This window comes from Bos taurus, chromosome 13 (assembly GCF_002263795.3).
Source record: "Bos taurus isolate L1 Dominette 01449 registration number 42190680 breed Hereford chromosome 13, ARS-UCD2.0, whole genome shotgun sequence".
Taxonomy (NCBI): Eukaryota; Metazoa; Chordata; class Mammalia; order Artiodactyla; family Bovidae; genus Bos; species Bos taurus.
In genome coordinates this window covers 53,739,596-53,759,686 of record NC_037340.1, presented here as the reverse complement: position 1 = coordinate 53,759,686, position 20,091 = coordinate 53,739,596, and the positions used below count along the sequence as shown (strand labels likewise).

At 56.8% G+C, this 20,091-nt stretch overlaps 1 protein-coding gene across 4 annotated transcripts in view; it reads left to right on the top strand.

The window, feature by feature from the left end:
- The first annotated feature begins 15,869 nt into the window (after positions 1-15,869).
- The window catches only part of MYT1 (myelin transcription factor 1), a 61,375-nt gene continuing 57,153 nt past the window's right edge, over positions 15,870-20,091 (top strand). For 2 of the 4 annotated variants that reach the window (XM_025000370.2, XM_015474129.2), the window contains exon 1: positions 15,871-16,345. The gene's annotated coding sequence lies outside the window, so the exon portion shown is untranslated. Of the gene's footprint in view, positions 16,346-20,091 lie in introns of all 4 variants that reach the window. The other 2 variants (XM_010811386.3, NM_001192062.1) reach the window with 2 other exon arrangements.

Sequence of the window (20,091 nt, the reverse complement as noted above, 5' to 3'; positions counted from 1 at the left end):
CCGTCGGGACCAGGCCCAGTGCAGGAGGCCTACAGAACGGCCATGCTGACCTGTTCTGACATTTCCCCTCTCCTGGTTCCCTAACCTCAGAGCCCCAGGCAGACCTCACCTCTTCTCTGTCCCCGCCCTTATCACAGTCCCCCAGCGTGTCGGGGGTCTCCCCATCCACCTCTCTACAAGACCGGGAATGACATAGCTGACACCTGGGTCCCCAGGGCTTGCCATTTCCTTAAGCAGTGACCCTAGTGCTCAGCTCCTGCCTCCATCCCCCCTCCATCCCCCCGGGAGACCTGCTCACACCTCTGTCCCACCCTGACCACCTCCTGTGTCCTGGGCAAGCTGAGGACCCTTCTCTAGGCTGGACCCTCAGGGGCTCAGGTCCCCCCTTCCTGTGGCCCCTCCATAGGCTGGCCCCAGGGTGAGCCTGTGTGGTGCTGAAGCAGAGTGGAACTGAGCTGTAGACCCTCTGGGTGGCCCAGGCCTCCCCGGCAACATGCAGACATGCTGACCCCTGCCCCCACCAGATAGACCCAGGCCTCAGTGTCTGAACGCTCTGAGTGACCTTTTGGGTGGGGTTTCTAGAGTCCTCTCCAGGCACCTCAGGACAGACACTGGCTGGGTACATCCTGTGTGCAGATCCCCTAGGGCCCCCTCTCCATGCTGGGGGCCCAGCAGTGTTGCCAGGCCAAGTTGGGGAGATAGATTTGCATTATTGGAGTCTCTCAGGAGGAAAGGAGTGAACCATTCCCACCCCACCGGCCCCTTCATTTCTTAGGTTCCACATGATTGGAGCACCTGGATGGCTGGGGGGTTTTCCACACTGCAGCTGGCTGGTGGGAGAGGACTCCAGGTCCACTGCCCCCCGCAAGAGGCTCACTCCATTAAAAGGGAAAGAGACAGGGCCTCGAGACCAGTGGGTATATGTGGTGGAGTCATGTGGGGAGCCCCCAGGCTTTGGCTCCATGCTATGCTTAAGCTGATCATAGTCATGACTCCTGGCTCCCCCAGTGGCTGGGGCCGGGTCACAGGGCTGTGCAGGTCCCTAGTTCGACAGCGATGCCTGGTGGCTGTGACTGGGGCAACACCATCTGGACTGGGGCAGGACTGGCCCTCCCTGGACTGGGCAAGCCCACTTCAGTTTTGGGCAGCTGAGTTCACGTGTCAGAGGAGAGGCTTAGGAAGGAAATCATAGACTGTGTGCTGACAGAGTGTGTGGAGGCTTGCACACTAACTGGGGAAACAAAACCCCACGCCTGTCTTTGTGCTTTGAGCTGGTGCGGGGTCATTTCCTACCCGTTCCCTTTCCCACTTCTGTCCCCATCCCTTCTTTTGGGCTCCAGGGGACGGTCTGGGGCAAGCTGCTTTTCTTTCGTATTTTGATTTTGGCTGTGCTGGGTCTTCATTGCTGTGTGCAGGCTTTCTCTAGTTGTGCCAAGTTGGGTGGGGTTATCACTGCAGTGGCTCCTCTTGTCGCGGAGCACAGGCTCTAGGGCATGTGGGCTTCAGTTGTTGCTGAGCGTGTGTGCATGGGCTTAACTGCCCCGTGGTATGTGGAATCTTCCCAGACCAGGGATCAAACCGGTGTGCCCTGCACTGGCAGGTGCACTCTTAGCCACTGGACCACAGGGAAGTCCCAAGCTTCTTTTGGCTCTCCTGGTTGGGTGGGGGAGCCCAACTGTCACACAACGCCAAAGTGCCCTGGTGAACAGAGGGCTGAGGGGTCTGAGGGTCCAGAAGCCCTGGTGCTCACCCCTGGGCCTGCGGCTCATGGGTCAGAACTGATGCTTGTCAAGGGAGTTGGTGGATGGGGGTTGGGCTGCATGCGACCCCCAGGGCCTGATGTTTCACCTCAAACCTCCTCGTGGATTCTGTACGTGTAAGGACACTGCGTCCTGTCCTGTCCAGTCAGCCTGTCCAGTCCAGGTTTGAGTCTGACCCCTTCCAATCTGGCAGGGGCTAGGGCTGGGCAGGGGGTCAGGAAACAAAGAGCTGCTCTGGCTGAGGCCCTGGGCAGCTGAGGGGTTTCAGCTTGGCCTGGGGGATGGGCACTGAATTCTCCAGCCCATCCTTCCTTTCCTTCACCCCCCAGGCTCTGTTTTCAATCAGTTCAATTAGTACAACTTTAAAGCAATTAGGGGGAATCAGCTGAATGAGTCCTGCTCGTCCCCCAGCCTGGCAGCTGCTGCGCCAGCCTGGCCGGTCGTCTTCCTCGGAGACTCAGCTCCGGCCTCACATTCTCTGGAAGGTCTGCGGTGGGGTGGGGGTGGGGGCAGACCCTGAGACATGGCCGAGAGTGGGAGTGGGTGGGGGAAAGGAGTAGAAAGGGTCCGCCTTCCCTGGGACCCGGGCCCTGGGCTTGCTAACAGAGGGGCCAGAGTAAGCGTGCTGGTTAGAAGCTCAGCACTTGAGCCAGGATGCTGGGTGCAAATTCAGGGTCCCCTCCTCTTGCCTCTCCCACCTCTTCCTCCCTCCCTTCCTCTCCCTCTTCTCTCTGGCAGTGGGGGGTGGGCACAAGGGGGAGGAGAAGGGGGATTAAACCTCTGCTGAGGGTACTGAGTATGTGACATTCGTGGTCGTCACAGCTGCTCTCACTTCTGTCTCTGGCTGAGAGAAGAGCCTGCAGCAGTTTTCTGAGGAGAGGGGATGTACCAGCCTCTGCTCCGACCCCATGGCCTCCAGGGGTTGCAGCTCAGCACCCCTTGGTGGGGCAGCCTCTGTTCAGGGCCCTGCCCTCTGCCTACAGGGCACTTTCGCCCCTGCATGTGGCAGAGGCCTTCTGGGCTCCAGGGGGGCTGCCTGGAGGAGGTGACCCCTCCCTGCTAGGGACACCCTTCGAAGGAGGCCTGTGCCTCCCCTCCAGGGTGTGGGTGGGGGCAGGCCAGGTGCAGGGATTTGACTTCACAGACAGAGCCCTTTGTGTTGATGCCCACCCAACCCTCCCCCCATCTCCTGACCCCACCCCACCCCCAGCCTCTCAGTAAAGGCCTATCTGGGAGGCCTCTGCTGGGAGACCCCCCACCAGCGCAGCCTCCCTCAGCAGTCTACCTTCTGTCTACAGTGTCCTGTCTTCCTTCACCTGTCCACCTGGCCCAAGACTGGGGCAGGCCCGCAGCTGGGCATTGGGGGAAACAGGCCCCTGTTGCCCCCTCTTCCCCCCGGGAGCTGGATTCTGGACGAATGACGACACAATACTCGGTCATCAGTGATAAAGGCCCCCAGGAGGAGGGGCCGGGCCCAGGAGAACACTGAAGGTGCTGACCTAGTCTGGAAGCGCCTAGGAAAGGAGCTGCGTGGGGAAAAGCCTGGCAGGGGAGAGGGAGCTACCTCCTGTATGTGGCCCCACTCCAGGGAGGGTGGGTGGAGGCCTGTGCTTTACCCTGAAGCCCAGGGGCCTGGCGGGTGGTAGATGCTGTTGGCAGGGTGCAGGGAGGTGCTGGGGGTGGGCCAGGAGAGGGGTAACCCTCCACCCTGTTCTCCAGCTAAGGAAGGGCTGATAGGGTTCCCTGTGGACACAGGGATGGTTTGGAGATGAAGGCAAGTGGCCCACCCCCAGCTGCTAACCTGACATCTATGTCCAGCCACCCCGTCCTGCTCTGACTGTCTGCACCCCCGCTGCCAGCAGCCTTCTCTGGGCCCCATCAAGCAGGGCTGGAACATGTCCTGTGCCCCACAGCTGCCGCTTGAAGAAGGACGTGGCAGCCCAATCCAGCGTTCTTGCCTGAAGAATCCCATGGACAGAGGAGCCTAGAGACTATGATCCATGGGATGGCAAAGAGTCAGACGCGACTGAAGTGACATAGCACACACTGGGGGGGGCTCCCCAAAGCAGGGACGCTGAGAGGTGCAGGGGAGCACAGCTCACAACCCAGCAAAATTCTAGGGAAAAGCTTCGACCACCCGTGGAGCTCCTTTCTGACCTGCTGTGTCTGTTCCAGGGTTTAGGGCTTCCTGGTGGTGAAGGGCTGCTTCCTGTTTCCCTCTCCACTCCTCCAAGCCTCCTGCACACACACAGGAAGGCTGAGGGGTCTCCGGAGATGCCTAATGGCCAGGACATTCTCTCCCAGTGCTGGCTGTCCCCATTACAAGGTTTTCACTTCCTGATGAAGCCGTTTCCAACATACTGGCCCCATGTCTCTGGGTGAATGTGAGGAACCATAAGGAGAGGCAAGGAAATGAGACACTTGGGGATATTGTCTCTGCGGCCTTGCATAGCCTCTGCTCAGGTTTGGGGGAGACCCCTCAAGCACAGACAGGCACCCAGCCTGAGCAGAGCAGACCAGATGCCCACCTCGCGTGGCTCCTCACCCAATGGGCAGTAGAGGCAGTGCAGGGGCCACCCCCCAGGGCAGGTGTGGGGCGGGGGCTCTGACTGGTGGCCTCAGGTTTGCGGCCTGTTCCTTGGTGTGGACAACTGTACCTGTCAGGAGGCACAAGGGCTGCTGGGAGCTGAGACCCAGGACACCTTGCTCTGGGGGGAGCTCATGGCCTGTGTGGAGCAAGGCCTCACAGTCTAAGGGGGGTATGTAGGCAACACGATGGGCCCTAGGTTGCAGGCAGTGGGCATCCATGGACCTTGGCTTGAATCTGGGCGCACACCAGTAGATGGCAGCTGATGGGGGCGGGCCCACACGGGGCCCTCCCATGGTGACGGGCTAGACCTGTAGCTTTTGTGCTTGTTTCCAGCCACTCCCCTGCGCAGGGGCAGGAATGGTGTGTGCATGCAGGTGTGCGTGCACACGCACATGCACAGATATGCAAACACAGGTGGGCGCACACACATGCACAGATGCTCACACAGTGACTACCCAACAGGAGGCACACACGTAAGTGCACACACACTCATAAATGTGGACTCACCCTTGTGCAAGGTGTGTACACTGTCGCATGCCCACCGACATGCCCAGGCAGAGGTGCGCACAGGTGGATACGCACAACTTGTACTCGAATGTCCCTCAGGAAACACACAGGCTCCCAGTGTGGAGAACGCGTGAGCACCCTTCTAGGCATGAGGTACATCAGAGGTTGGGCAGGCCCTTTCCAAGGAGGTGCTGGAGGACAGCGGGCCCTGCCTTGTGGAGGGAGGGACATCCCGTGGGACGTGGTCAGGCCGACACACACAGCTGAGGTCACGGGTTGGGGTGACTGGACAAGTGACAGGGCTCTGTGTGGTCTTAGGACTCTGTGTCTGTCTGGCCCCCACCTCCCAAACCCCAGGTGTGCACATGAGCATCTGTCTTGCACTCCTGTGCCCCGCCGGAGATACCGGGGGATATTGGCATGTTTTTGACTTTCCAAGGAGCCCACCTCGGCTGAAGCAGGATGGTGCACTGGGCTGTGGCTCCCCCGTCGCTTGATTCCATGACCCTCAGAGAAGCCCTCTGACCTCTATGAGCCTATAAAGCAGGTCAGATCATTCTTACCTGAAGTACAGTGACATTGCACTGAGTAACTGTGTGGGCATCCGCTGGGGGTGCTTACTGTCGCTGCTCTTCCTCCTGCCACTGCTGGGCACAAACTACAATGGGCCCATCGTGGTGTTTTCGTGCAGCCATAGCTTCAAGCTCAGCAGGGATTGCTGTGCCAAGTCACAGCAAGCCCACAGTCCGAGTATCCTGTCCCTCAGCTACGGGGTCTCCAGGCCCAGGGTGGGGACCACAGCCCCTGCTCCTGGGATCCTACTCATCCCTTTTGGGGTGGGGCCTTTGGCCACTCCAAGCATATGGATGTCACCTCAAGGTCTCCAGGGTCTTCCCTGAGGCTGTCCTCCTCCCTGGCCCTCCTCGCCCTGTGCTCTGCGGGATTTGCATACAGGTGCCCCAGCTTGGTGCAGCTGAGGGGTTGGGGGTGGAGCCAGCGGCCATGCTGGGAGGCCAGCAGCACGGGAGCACAGGTGGTGGGACAATGGCCCCTCAGAAAGTGGGTTTTATTCCTTCGCTGCCAGCTCGAGCTGCAGCCGGGCCCCGTGCTGTGGGGGGGAGGTGGGCTCTGGTGTTGGTGGGCTCTGAGAGCCTTTCCACATCAGCCACTGTCCGAGCCTCAGCACCTGGTCAAAAATGGGGCAGGGGGATGGGGTACAGCCCGCCTGGGCTTGTGTGAACTGTCGGCCTGTGTCTGCTTGCAGACGGGCGGGTGTGTGGGGGGGTTCCCTACAGTTGCCGGAGGACCCTTAGCCCAGTCTGCACTTTCACAAAACCTTCCCGTGAAGACTTCTGGGGCTCCCCCAGGTAGGGTGGTGCTCAGCCAGGCTGGTGAGCTGGGCAGGTCTGTGGGCGACAGCATCATCTCGTCTGAAACGTGTGTTAACCCAGCACTTCTCTCATGAGAAAGCTGACTGTGAACTGGGTGAAATGTGAAGGCAGGTGTCGGCGCACACCTTGAGTTTTGTCACACGGCTTTGGCATTCTCTGTCTTCCTACAGCCTGGAGGCCTCCTGGTTACCACCCGGGGGAAGGATCCAGGTGGCTCTGGGCTCATGGCGCCCCCTTCCAGCAGCCTCTTCTCTATCTCCTACCCCAGCTGTGCTCCTGGGGCTGGGGGTGGCCATGTTTGCCAGCCTGTTCCTCTTGTCTTGCAGACTCAGGGATGCCTGATGTGTGGGGTTCAGGTTGATGTTGTCACACGTGCTGCTGGCACTGGGTGGCCTTGCTTGGATGTGTCTCGGGCTCTGGAGGTGTGTGTAGTGGAGTCAGGGTCAGGGAGATAGGGGCACCCCGGGCTCTAGGGCCCAGTAGATTGTCACACTGTGGTCCCCAGTGAGATACGTCCCCGTGCCTGAGCTTGCACGTAGCCCTTCCCATTTGTACTGATCTGTACCAGCAAACCTTGTGCTCATCCATCCATCCATTCATACATTTGCTGTCCCCCATCTGTCCATCCATGCATTCACCCACCTACCCACCCATACTTCCATCCATCCACCCACCCACCAACCCATCCACCTACCCATCCATCTATCCGCATACTCACCCATGCACTCACCCACCCTTTCACCCATCCATCCACCCACCCAACCATCATCTACCCACCCACTCACCCACTCATCCATCCATCCACTCACCTCTCCATCCACCCACCCACTCATCTATGCATTCATTCATGCCTTCATGGCAGAAAGGTCAGGGCTATTGATGGACAAATTGAAGCCTCATCCAGTAGGTTCTGGGCTCTGCCCTTGTGTGCAGGGGGGCAGGGAGGACAGTACGGGGTTTGGAAGGTTCCCAATTGCTCTAACCAGTGACAGTCTCTAACCAGATGGAATGTCTAGAGCATGAATTTGGTTGGGGCCCAGGGGACACTGTGGCCCTGGGACCCTGGGCATAGTTGCTAGGCCTGGCTTAGTCTAGACCACCTGGTAAGTTGGGCAGTCCTGGTTCTTGGAGGCCCTGCAGTCCATGCTCCTTGGGGCTGCCCCTGTGGATTTCCTGCTGGTGCCTGCCCAGCCCCCCTTGGCCATCTCCACTGCCTCTCACCTCTGGCTCTTCTCATGCTCCATCAGATACCTTCTTCTTGCTCCAGGCAGGGACCAGGGTGAGACCTCAACACCACCCACTTTGTCACCCTCTCCTTGCCCCATTCTCCCTTGGGAGACTAAGGTAGGACCTTCCTCACCCTGAAATTTTCCTCAGCTTGGGGAAGGGGCCCCCGAGGCCCCTCCTTGTGGGGCCGGAAGCCCAGATCCAGGATTTGGCTCCAGACACTCCTGGGCTCCAGTCTTGGCTCTGCCCTGGGAACAACCAGGTCTGCAAGGGCCCCCAAACTGTTGGTCCTGCACAGGGCAGGGCTGCATGGCTCCCCCTCCTCATGGGTGTCCTACCTGGCTCCTCAGATGGGATTCCTGTGCCTCTTGGGGTGATGAGGGTGGAGGGAGCTTCCACCAAGATCTGTCCCCTGATAGCAGTCCAGGTGCCCCTTCTCTTTCTGGGCTCCAGGACCCTGGCCCTCACGCCAGGGCAATGTGTGTAGGGTGGGGCTTTACTTCTCAACTCACCAGGGAAGCCATCCGGTTATACCAGAGTGTGGCACTGACACCAGCTTGGATTTGGTTTCCAATTCGGGGTGCAGCTGGAACCACCTGGCATCAGTGTGTCTGGGTCCAGCCCAGGCATCTCAGGGCTGAATCTTGGGGTGGGGGTCCTCGAGCCTCCCAGCCTGTGCCCAACCAGTGCGCACTGGTTCCTGCAAGCTCCATTCCATTCTTGCTGCTGTGGGGGCTGGATGTCCAAGTGAGGGTGTCTCCCCACGGGGGCTCTCTGGGGACTCCCCTCCCCAGAGCCCGTGTTGACATTTGTGGGCCGTGCTCTCGTGGCCGCTAATAAGCAGAGGCCACCGGCTCGGCCTACCATGGCAACCGCCAGGGCCTCACTCTCGCCCAGGCTCTCTGGCGGCTTTATCTCTGAGGCCATCTGTTCCGAGAGCAGAATTCCAAAGCCATTTAAACAGAGCCTGCAGCTCTCTGTCCCCCTGCTCGTGTGCACACACATGCATACGCACATCAGATGAGACACGACCCCTGCAGGGTGCAAGCCCTCGAGAAGGACAGGATCAGGGGAGGCGCCTAGCCCACCCTCACTTTTTCCTGGGGCAGCTGCTGGCCCCAGGCCCTGGGGCCTGTCTCCCACCTACCCCTTCGCAGGCACTGGCCTTCTTGCTTCCCTCATCTCTGTCCATCTGTCTGAGCCCATCTGATTTCTGCCTCCTCTCTCTGCTGCTTCTCCCTTGTGTCCCTGCGTGTCCACCACGGTGCTCATCCCTAACCCTGGACTCCACCCCACACTGCCTCGCACTCCTGTTCCCGCATTGTAGCTGTACGTCCTCCTCTCGCCCCTTGGTCCTGGCAGCGCTGAGCCCTCAGGAGGCTGTGGTCCCTGAGCAGCTGGACGTCCTGCAGAGTCCATGGGCCAGTTGCTTGCTCCTTCCCTGGTCTGGGTCCCTCTGTCTCCTCTCTTCTTTCCTCCCTTCCTTCCAGATGGCCTGAGTTGGCGGGGGGGCAGGCAGCTACCAGACTCTGCTGTCAGCTTCCTAGGGCTACACACCTGGGGGTGGGCTTTGAGCTGTAACTTCACCCCCTTGCTGTCTGAGCCCCTTGCTCTCTGATGCCCTTACTCTGATCCCCTCACTCTCTGAGGCCCTCACTGTGAGCTGGCAGCCCTCTGATACCAGACTGCAGAGAGGGGACATGAGGCCTCTCTGGGTCCATCTGGACCCGGATGATAGGTTGGGCTGTGTCCCCCACCTCAGTTACCACCCTGGCCTGAGCTGAGTCTACTGAGAGCCCCACAGACCCCAAGACCACTGGGCTCCAGCCTCAATCTAGAGGCCTAAGGGTCCTGCAACCTGCAATCTGGGAATAGCTGCTGTCCTTGGGTCAATACACACAGAATCCAGCCACTTCAGGGCCTGTGTCCCCAGGAGACAGCTCTTGCTAGAGTGCTGCCTCTTCTGCCTCTGAGCAGCAGGCAGGAATGGTCATGGCTCCTCACCATGAACACCTGATGAACCAGTGTGATGAACCAGTCATCACCTCTGAGCCCCCTCCAGCCTGTGGAAGCAGGGCGGTGCCTGGGCCCCTGCGGGTGCTAGCTCTTAGCAGAGCCAGTAGGGGAACCACAGGGCACACCACAGGGGACATCTGGGCACACCCATGAGGGTCTCCTAAAGCATGACCAGAAACGGTGCTGCTGGCCACAGTGCCCACTGCCCTGCCAGCCCACTCACCTTGTGGCCCCAGGAGCCCACACCTGACCCTTGGAGCAGGTCCCTCTCCTGTGTCACTTTGGTCCTGCAGGGCTGTGGCCTGTGTCAGTATCACTGGGAACATGGCCAAGGAGCCCGAGGGCTTGCCTGGGGTGGAGTGGCTGTGCTCAGCAAGTGACCTGGCTTCTGGTCAAGGGAAGGGAGGAGCTATAAGTGCCTCCGCCCAAGAGAGGCTGGGGTGACTGCCATGCTTGACAGCCCTATGGGCAGGGAGCCCTCCCAGGGGCCATTGCTCCTCAAATGCTAAGGGATCCGCAGGTCCCCTGGGGTCTTGTTGGAATGTGAATTCTGACTCAGTCCTCAGAGTTCACATCTCATTTTGGGACTCCTGTGCTGCTTCCGCTATTCCTGAGCACAGTGAGTTGGGGGAGGCAGAATTAAGGAGTCCAAGGACTTCCTGCAGCCCCCAAGCCTTCAGAGAAGACACTGACTTTGTCTTAGCTGACTCTGCACTTGTCCAAGGGCTTTTGTCATGTGCTGGCTTACAAGGTCATTTGGTTTTATTAAGGGAAACATCACAAGTGTTCCCAGGCTGCTCCCGGTATTACTCTGTCATCAGCCTTAGTTAACTCCATTCAAGGATGCATTTCCCGCAAGCTTTGGGAGCCTAGTGGACCCAGAATCGCTCACCGCAGGGACCTGGTCTCTGTGGTGCCAGGAGGGAGCCTTTTGGTCTTCCTGGTGGTCTCCCAGGTTGGTAGGCCGGGGATTGGAGGTGATAAGCAATAGTCAGCAACGACTCAGCACCAGCCAACAGGTGTGGCCCCATCTGGGGACCTGCAGGGCAGTAGGCAGTGTCCCTGATGCCCTTGCTTTACAGGGGAGTCACAGGAGGGTTGGATAACTCGAAGGAGGTAACTTCTCTGTAAGCATATCTCTCACTGCAGACGAGGGACCGTGACAGACATGGAGGGGACCTCCCAGCCAGCCCCAGCCTCTCTTCCCTGTTTACCCCTGTTTCCCATGAGCCCCTGATCCCCCATCTGCCCCTGCCCTTCCCCCTCCTCCCCCTCACTAGGCTCTAAGCACATTTGTCCCTCCCCTTGCTGCCCTCTAACCAGGTGACTCACCTTTATTTCTAGTCTTATTTGGCCCTGAGCCTCCGACTGAACCCATGACCTGGGGATAGTAGGGCTTTCAGTTCCCACACACCTGCTCTCCCTTGTCTGCTCCTTTCATTGCCCCTCCCAGGGCTCAGGCCAAACTCTGGAGTCCCCTGTGTCCCTTGATTGGACCCAACAGACCCTCAAGGAGCCTGGTCCTTCCCCCAGCCTGTATCCTAACGTGCGCAGCTCCCCCTAGGACCACATGCTTGTCCATTTCCTGCCCAGCTGCCCTCACTGGAGGCCTAACAACAGGCGTGGAGACAGTCAGCTGTTTGCTGGTGGTCACAGGGCTATTGAGGGAACGTGGGATAGCCTGGGTTCTGTCCAGATTTTCCTCCTCCTGGCTTCAGGAGAGTGAAGTCCAGCCCCAGCACCCATCTCTCCAGCTTGTAACTCTCGGGCTTCGTAAAGAAGGGTCCACAACCCCAGGGACCAGATTTGAGGCCTCTGCCCTTGAGGAATGTCAGAGGGGCCCTGGGTCTCATCTGCCCTTCCCACCTTTACAGGGGATTGTTCTCAGGCCCATCTCCCGGGCCTCCCATGGAACCTGAGTGTGGCCACAGGCTGTATGGGCCTCACCTATCAGGGGCAGACAGCTGTGCACAGACAGGGGAGTACTCAGGCTGAGGATGGGATGGAGACTTGAGCTGTCACCTGAGGGGTGAATGGGAGTTTCACCCAGCATCAGGGGAAGCTGGGGGGCTTCAGCCAGGTCTGGTGATGGCTGAACTTGTTGCTCCAAAGACTTCCATGGGCATCAAAGGGTCACGGGCATGGAGTGGGTCATGAGGGGTCACCGCAGAGAGGCCTAACCCACTCCCCACCCACATGTACCCCGACCCGCCCTGCTTCTGTGGTCCCCCTCCTGACCCTCCATCCCTGAGGGAGCTGGTCCTCTCTTCACCTTCCCTCCGCCCCTCAAGCTTCGCACCTGGGTGGTGGGGCATTCATTGTTCAGGGGCCACAAGGGCATGCCCCCTCATAGTCAATGTTTGTGTTGGGGGAGGTCAAGGCCAATTAGACCTGACCCCTCCCACTTGTCCTGAGTGGTCTTCAGCCAGGTTTCTGACCTAACTTGGTCTGGGGTGAAGTGGAGGGAGAGGAAAGTGAGAGGAAGAAGAGGGGTAGGGATAGGGGAGAGTGAGGCAGGAAAGTGGGGAGGGGGAGGCTAAGGGGAGCACCTTCAGGATAGCCCCTCCCCTCCCTCACTTATTGGTCCCTTAGTGAGAAGAGGCTGTCTCTGCCTCCTCCCACCTGCAGGCAGGGCTCATTGTCTGGGGCCTGGGGCCCCTTTGTGTGGGGAATGGAGCCTCATTGGCAGGGCATCAATTTGTGATTATTTGCTCCCTGGCCCCCGATTGGCTGCACGAGAAGGGAGCTCTCCAGGGCCCTGGACACAGAAGTTTGTGTCACAACTTTTGCAGCATGAAGTGACCGCACCGGACAAGTTTCTGAGTGGAGGTGTGCCCGCTCAGCCAAGATGACACTCTGCGGGACCTTCCTGGGTGCGTACCCCCCACCACCCCCACCCCCCAGTACCCCTCCCCTGGCTTGTTCACAGGTTTCTGCCAAGACGCCAAAGGGACTAATTAGCTGTGTGTCCCCATCAGCTCTCAGTGCTCTTTTCTGGGCAGCTGAGGAGGTGACAGACACATGCTCCCTTCAGAGCAAGGCCAGGGCCCTCAGAGACTGATGGAGGGGCTTGCAGAGCCCGTGGAGGCTGCCCTGTCTGTGGGAGGTGGGGGGAGCAGTGGGTGGGGGTGTGTGTGTGACCTGCGTGTCCACCCGGGACTCACTGCAGCAAATGGTTCACTGGGGCCGCTGGTGCTTGTGTTTCCATCACACACAAAGTTACTGTGTGTGTGGGAGACTTTAACAGTGTGATACTCTCCCGATCAAGTGTGTGTTTGTGTGTGTAAGTGTGCACACAGTGTCAGAGGGTTGGTGTGTTTGCTGTCTCAGCATGAAACACTCACTCTCCATGGTACAGCCAGAGTGTGTGTGAGTGTGTGTGAGTCAGCCCAGGATGCTGGTGAGAGTGTTCTCGGTTTTGTTTGCTCCATCTGCCAGAGCCTGCCTGGGGCAGCGCCCCCCCTCGCCCTCAGCTGTTCGTATACAATATTAATGCTGACCATCGCGGCTCCACACACAACAGCCCTAATTGTCGTCTGCAGCTTTAAGGCGGGCGCCCATCTGCAGGGACGCTTTCAGAGGGAAACAAGAAAACTCTCACCCCCAGCTGGTCACCGGAGAAGGTGGTGCCAATTACAGATGCAGAAAGTTTAGACCAAAATTACTTGAAAGAGTTTTTATGAAGCAAATGAACTGACACTTGGAATGTGTGTGTGCAGATTTGCACAAGTAATTACACTTTATTTGAAATGATCTTACTAGCTAAGCCATCTTTGAGCCTGCCTCCCCAGCTCCCACAAAACACTTCCTAAGCGAGTGCTGCAAGTTTGCTTTTGCAAATCTGCCCATTTTTCTCCCCTGTGGCATTTGAGAACCCTCCAATCAAGCAGAGGTTGCTTCCCTGTGGATCTTCCAAATTTTAAAATTACAAGTATCCTCCTCACAGATCTTTTATGAAATAAAGCTTAGAGGAACAATGCGCTCCTTGCTTAATTATGGCAAAGGAAATATTTTATGATTTAAAAAAATCCTGACAGTTTCCCCTTGTGTAAGAGGGAAAGTTTTCATGACACCTTGCTGCTGTCACTTACACGCAAGGCTGGGAGACTTGGTTTGGAATCGCCTCTCCCGCCAGGCTCGGGGACTGTCGAGTGCCAGTCCTGACTGCGCGAACAAAGAGCCCTCGGGCGAGGGAGCGCTGTCCAACGTGCTGATCAGATCCAGGCGCGTCTGGACCCTACCACTCAGGCTGACAAAGCTGCGAAACCTTAAAACTTGCGGCTAAGTCCCTTCCTGGCTCCCTTCCTTTGTTCTCTTGGTGGAGTGGGAGGGAGATTTTGAACCTTTACTCATCAAAACCTGTCTTCTGAACCGGCTCTTGCAACAGTGACCTCCTGGGGTTGGGCGGGAGGCTCCCAGGGCTTCTCCCCAGGTTCTCAAAACAGGCAGCAATTTGAAGTTGCTGAGCTCGTTGGAACGCTCCCTGAGCAGACTCAGGTGGATACCAGAGGCCGCACTCCGGACCACCAGGCTGCCTGCCTAGGGAGCCTGTTGTTCAGCGGGCAGGTGTAAGAGCTGCAGGTTCCTGAGTGTGTGAGCGGATGCAGTCTGTTACCTGCCATCCCAGGTCTTTCTGTCACACACACTGATCTCTCCCTATGTTACCTCTTGCTTGCTGCTGTTTCCTGCGTCTGAGTGTTCCATGTCTGAATTACATGCTTTCATGAAACACTGGGTATTGTGGGGGAATCGGCTGATTCAGCACTGGCTCTCCCTTGATTCTGTCTCCAGCCTGGAACAACAGCGCGCAGGGCTGTCTGAGCCTGCAGTCTGCCGATAAGAGTTTAATAGAATTTCTGAATGCCAAAGGTTTGGGATGTAAAATATCCCAGTTCTTGCAGTGTGTCCAGAGGAGGCAGGAAATGGCTTTTCAAGAGAGCTCTTAACTGAACGTGTCCTTCTATGCTAGTGGGTGTGAGCTTAGGAAAGAATAAAAACAACGTTAGGCAGTTGTGGCCGGGGCCACAAGCTGTTCTCATCTGGCTGATTAATATTTCATCCTCAGTTTGACCAGTGAGGGCTTGCCTTTATTTCCAATTGCTCAAATTAAGAGATTGCTTTGAGTGCATTTTGTCTTTTATTTGTTGAGAATAATGTGTGTGTAAGAACTGAACATACTTATTTTCAGCATGAATCTCCTTGGTTTACATGCAATGTGGGAGCAGCTCTGCAAGTTGAAAGTAACTGCTTGCGGAAGGGTTTTTCGCTGCCCTTCAAAAACGTTCTCTTAGAGAAAGCTAAATGTTTTGGTTCTGTCTCACTCGTGTTTTTGGTGGCCGGAGCCCTTCAGTGCTGATTGACGTGGGACACACACATTGTGTTCCCGCATAACATACCAAAAACCGATACTTGCTCTCTGTCGCAATCTCTGCACTGAGATTCTGGGCCACGGGTCTCTCTGGTTGTCTCCCTGGCCTGTGACAGCCCATTCTGTGCAAGTGTCTGGAGTTCGGCATGTGTCGTGTTTCACAGTGCAGTTTCTGACAATTGGATTATGATAATGAACAATTGTTTGCTAGCTTTGTCTGTAAGAAGAGGGACTTCAGATAATAAGCAAGAATTCCCAGCTCCTGGGTACTCTCACTGAGGAAATTCCTACATTTATCCCTAAGTGTGGGGAAAAAAATCAAGCCTAACACCTAAGAAAGTAGACAGTTGGATTACTTAAAGAGTGTGTGGGCACTTCCATTGTGTGTGTTCTCAATTTTTTCTCTCCTGATTTTCATTGGCTAGCTCCTTGCAGGCAGTTTGAAAAAAAACTCAAAAAGATGGAACTTGAGTGGTGTGCTTCCTTCTGGCTGGGAAAAACTCAGAGGCTTCAAGGTATAGGATACATGTGTTTTCCAGAGTGCTCAGGCATTCTGTGAGAGCGTTTTATGATTTTCAGACTGGAAACAAAAAGGAAACGTGTGATAAAGGCAAAGTCTCTTTTCCTCACCTGCTCTTTGTGTATATGACTCTTTTTTGGTCTGTGGCCATAAGAACCTTACGCACTTAAACAATATATACATATCCATTTAAGTCACTGATACTTAGATATGCAGATGAGCCACTGTGCACCCCTCCTGGCTCATCTGAGTAATAAATTCTGCAGTCCGCTCTTTATGATGGTAGGTCATATTCCTAACCACCAATAAATATTGTAAAGTACTTTCGCTGCAGCCGTGCTAACCCAGGGCATCTGTCATTCCGGTTGCTGCTATTAGGAATTATTGGACTGAACCACTGGTGGAGAAAGCAGAGGGGGGTGAGCCTGGTGGTTGTGACGCGTACTGCCCTTTTGTGTGTTTTGCATAAAAAACTCCAAATCGTGCTGCATATTAATTATGAATCAGTGTGGGCAAACGCGGGCACCTTCTGCTGGCTGAGGCTTGGAGCAGGAGACAGGGGCTCTGAGGGCCTGGGCACCTCTCGCTCCCCGTCAGCAGATCCATCTTTCTGATGCTATACTGTAAATTTATTTCACCTCGGAGAGTAAACAGATATATTGGAGCCCCAAGGGTTCATGGGTAGCGTATTTACAAAGGAGTCTCTCCGCCAGCCCGTGCCACCGCTGCTAATGAGAGCGGTCATTAAGTAAATGAGACGTCGCCTTCAGCTGGCTTAGGAGTTCGCACACTAAAGGGAGAAGATATTTAATTGAAACCCGCACACAGGCTTCCCCACATGTGACCGCTGGAAGCGAGGCAGCCGCCTCGCCTCTCCTCCCGTCCATCCGCACCCCCCATGTAAATTTCATGATTGCTTTCCGTGATGTCATTTTGAAAGAGGACAGACAATAGCTGTGGGGAAAGGTAAGTCAATGTTATGTTCTTTTGCTGACAAAGGCAGATGCCCAGTGCTTGGCTTTTCCCCTCGGGTGGAGATGGGGAGAGGGCGCGCGCAGAGTTAATTTCTAAGATGAAGGCTTTCTTTGCTGGAAGAACAGGTCTGATGATGGCTTTTTAAAGCCGCTCTGTTGGACCGAGGCTTTCTCCTCCTCCTGGGTCTGCCGGCGGCTGTTTTCCTCCGTGTTCTCTGTCCCTCCTTGGCGTGCTCACGCGCTTGGCTTCTCCGAGAATTTAGTGAACACATTGTGCGTCTGACAGAAAAGACATTGGGGGACCTGGTGTTGAGACGAAAACTTTATGTGCTTTTCTGGAAGAGGAACACAGTTGTATCTGCAGCCAGGGGACCTAGCAGCTGGGTTCCCTGGGAGAACGCTGGCTCCTTAGGCAAAAGACCGCTCTGCAGCAGGGACGCCGTCCGGACCGTGTTTGTGCCCCCACCCAAGACGGAGTAGAGATGGTCATGTGAGCGCCCTGTCTTCGCGTGTCACGTATTTCTAAACTTAAGGGTGCGTGTCTGTGGGATAGACACACTGTTCCCTTACGCTCCTTTTCTCGCTATGTGATTGGGGTCACGAGTGTGTGTGTTTATGGCGTTAGTAACTGGATTTTTGTATTTAAAACTACAAATCAGGCTTAGCCAAGAAGTCTGTGTGAGCCTTGAAAGATATGATGTCTTTGCCTCTAAGGTGATGTGTTCTGGGCCGTGGACTTTGTCCGCTGGGTTCACTTTCCTCTTTGTGAATCAGGAAGATAAACAAGCCGCCAGCAGCTCTTGGGTTATGGTGTGTGTGCCCTTGTCGCGAGAGTTGCTCCTTCTAAGTCACAGAGGGCTTCTCTGCTCTCGGCATTACCTTTGCGTCCAGGGACATCATTGGCTGGTAAAGTTGGGCTTTAATTTCTGAGACAAAACCTCTGAGAGGAGGGTCTGGTAGCAGGGTATGGGCTCGGTCCTGAGCCATCAGACTGTGTCACTTTAATGGCGATAACGGCCGTGATTGTTATCCTTTTGGGAGATGGAGTTGAGAAATTTTGCCCCAGTGGTTAAAAGAAAAAAATCAGAGAGACCTGAGGACTGAGGCTAGTGGCTGAGTGAACAAAAGGCAGGAGAGCTCTGGGGCGAACCTGGAGAAGGCAAACCTCAGTCTCGGGTGAGTGGATGTGCCTGGACTTGGCTTCCTGGCCCAGGGAGGCCGGGCAGGTGCTGGGGAGAGGCCCAGGTTCCTCACCACCAAATATCCCCGCCCTGGCCCTGTGGCTGTGACTCTCACATCTTTCCATATGGCCCTGCTGATTAATGGTAAACAAAAGAACGGGGGAGCAGCAACTGGAGTTTTGTGGTGCTGGTGGGGAGGGCTGGACCGGAGTTGTTGGCTGTGCAGAGAAGGCTTGCTTAGGGTTTACAGGGCAGTTTGTTTGCAAAGAGAAGGAAGTAGCTTCATGACCCCTCTGTCCTGCAGAGCTGGAGATGGGGGCCCCAACCTCCTGGGCATTCACAAGGGTGTCTGCTGATCCAGGGGCTGAGCGGAGCCTCAGAGCTGGCCATGGAGGCCTTTTATTCTGCAACTCCTTGGGTTCTGGCCCTTTTGAATGATGGCCCCAGACACGGGCATGGGAACTCACCCAGGGCAGAGGGGCTACCTAAGTAGGCAGGTCAGGGGGGGATGTAGTGGTCCTTGTGACCTCAGGCATTTCCCACAGGTCTGGAGGCAGCTCCAAATACTGGGAGCCAATGCTCCAGGCTCTCTTGGAAGGTTCTGGCAGGAGTAGCGGTCACCTGTCACCCTAAATGCTTCTGATGCCTGAGGGAGGAGGACCTGATCTGAGATGCCCCCACACAATGGGCAGAGTCTTTGGGGTTGTGAAGAAGCTCTGTCCCTGGGGTCACAGAAGATTGTCCTGGAAAGTTCTGTCTGTGCCCATAGGCGTCAGGGAGGGGCCAGCAGAGAGAATGCTGGCACAGGAGCATGCTCTGGGCACTCAGACCCCACCAGGGAGCTGACCTACAGCCACCCTTTCTGCATGAAGCTTGGCCTGTCCCCTGGCCTTGGCTGGGGTGGACGTTCTCTCTGATGCTGCCTAGAGTCAGGGGTCTTCCTCTCCGGACCCCACTGTCCTCTTCTGGCCTGGAGTCACTGAATGTGCCCACAAGGACCCAGGTGACTCTGTGTGATGGAGTTGGGGCACAGGGGGTCTGAGACAACTCTGGTAACTGGCTTGGGGGGCCTGGGGTGTGTGTGTGTGCAGCCCACCCCCCTGCTGGTGGTGCCTGGCCTGGGCGATGGCTGCATGGTTTGGAATGCTGATTAGCATGGCCAAGCACTGGGCAGAGAGGGCAGGATGAGGGATCTGCAGACTGAGAGCGTGTGAAAAGTGCCCCTAGGCCTCTGGCTGCTGCCCTGATGACTGGTGGGGGCTGAGGCACTTCAACTCTGGTGAAGAGAGAGTGAGGGAGGGTCTGCTCACACCCTCCCCCTCCTCCAATGGCCTGAGCTAGGGAGGAGGGCCCAAAGCGACCAGAACACCCAGGTCAGCACTAGGCCTGGAGTGGACAGAGAGGTAGGGCCCAGGGCGGCGGCTGGGAGGGCGGGGGCTGCCTTGTCACCTGACCCCCCACTTCTTCGGAGAAGGGGATTGGGCAACCAGTGAGCCTTGGGTACTAGAGAGAGAAACGCCATCCTGGGCTTGGAAGACCCGTCTAGACACGCTTCTTGCTGGCTGTTACCCTGTGGAAAGCTGGGCCCGGGAGCTGAGAGGGGGCCTGGCCAGGGGCCCTCCCCCCACCAGCTCCCAACCCTCCTATCTCCTCCTTCCATGTACGGTCACTCATGAATAAACCAGAAGCTAGTTGTCTACAGAGGTAGTTTAACAGGAATTTTACAGGGACAGTCTTTGGGAGCGGGTGTCATCAGGAGATTGGTCAGCCTGGGTGGAAAACGCTGTTTCTCGGGAGTGGGAGCAGTGCCCTGAGCTGCCCCCATGCCCGCCCTGCTCCCTGGAGACCCCGCCGCCCTCTTGGGCCCTTCCTGGGTGCTGGCCAGATTTGGGATCCTCAGTGTACATCCTGTTCTTCACAGATGGCTGAATTTTTCCCAAATGTTGCTTAAAAAACCCTCAAAACAAACCGGGAGGCGTTTTCCACCTGACTTATAAAAGCTTTGCTCTCAGACGAGTTCTGGGCTGGCTCCAGAGAGAGCAGAGTGGAGACTGCTCGCCAGCAGGGAGCACCGTTCTCTTGGTCGGCCTCCCTCTTGCCAGAGCCTGCGTCTAGGTGTCCATCCTCCCTTCCTCTTTCATTTTTATTTATGGTTTGTAAGCGCAGTGTTAGTTTAACCAGATGCACTGAAAGTAAGTCTAAGGAGGTGTAACCTGCCTCCATCAGGATTACTCCCGGATGGAGGGCCAGAGCCCTTGCCTGAGTGCTGGCGCTCTGAGACCCCAGGACCCCTTCCGCTGCTCAGGCACCTGGAGGGGCCGCGTGGGTCTGTGCGGACATGCCTGATGTGAGGGATTTCTCGGGATGGCAGACTGGGAGCAGGGCCGCGTGCATGTGGGGTGTGCCGGGGACAGGCCTTAGGCACTGCGGGGTTCAGAGTGGTGGGCAGGGCGCGGCGTGTGTCCATCCGTACGTGCCATCTGGCCGAGTTGCCGCCAGACAAGCCCTCACGCCTGGCTTCACACCTTGATCCCGGTTGACGTGGGTTTGAGGGCTC